The following is a 568-nucleotide window of genomic DNA, read 5'->3' on the forward strand; positions in this document are numbered from 1 at the left end:
GTGGGCACACCGGTCCCCATTGCGCTGGAATGCCCACTGTCTCGGTGTGGGGCTTTGCCTTCCTCCTCCTCCAGGATTTTGGGGATTTTCCTCACACGAATTGCTTCGCTATTTGCAAATGATGCGGCGAATTTGCAGGACGTTCAGAGGCATTTTTTTCTCTTTTTCTTGGCTATCTTTACTCTCCCTTTTTAAAGTGTTATCCATCTCTTGCCATTTCTTTCAGAATCATCTGAATAATGTGTCAACCAGTGAGATATATTTTGCTAGTATGAAATATTAGGATCTCTAGTGTCCAGCTCTTTACCCACAGCGGTGCTTATTTCCAGGTTATTTACAAAAGAGAAAGGATTGCTAGAAAGGATGTTAAAAACACTAAATAATTTGCCTGGCAGACATCTGCATGGATTTGTCAGTTGTAGCCGGTGAAAGGCATCGCAGTGCAGGCAGCCTGTCCCTGAGCCCTCCCCACGCTTGGTGAGACATCAGCACGGCACTGCCCAGTCAGCTTTCTGCACGACAATGCCTTTTCCCCCAGCAAAGCACTGGAATATACTGGGTAGATGTA

The 568-nt window shown here is 46.3% G+C and overlaps 1 protein-coding gene across 1 annotated transcript in view; it reads left to right on the plus strand.

The window, feature by feature from the left end:
• PCBP3 (poly(rC) binding protein 3) overlaps positions 1–568 on the plus strand; it is a gene marked incomplete at its 3' end in the record, with an annotated part of 19,864 nt that overhangs the window by 7,662 nt on the left and 11,634 nt on the right. The gene's annotated exons all lie outside the window — the stretch shown is intronic.

Source organism: Eurypyga helias, unplaced genomic scaffold (assembly GCF_000690775.1).
Source record: "Eurypyga helias isolate BGI_N326 unplaced genomic scaffold, ASM69077v1 scaffold33544, whole genome shotgun sequence".
NCBI lineage: Eukaryota > Metazoa > Chordata > Aves > Eurypygiformes > Eurypygidae > Eurypyga > Eurypyga helias.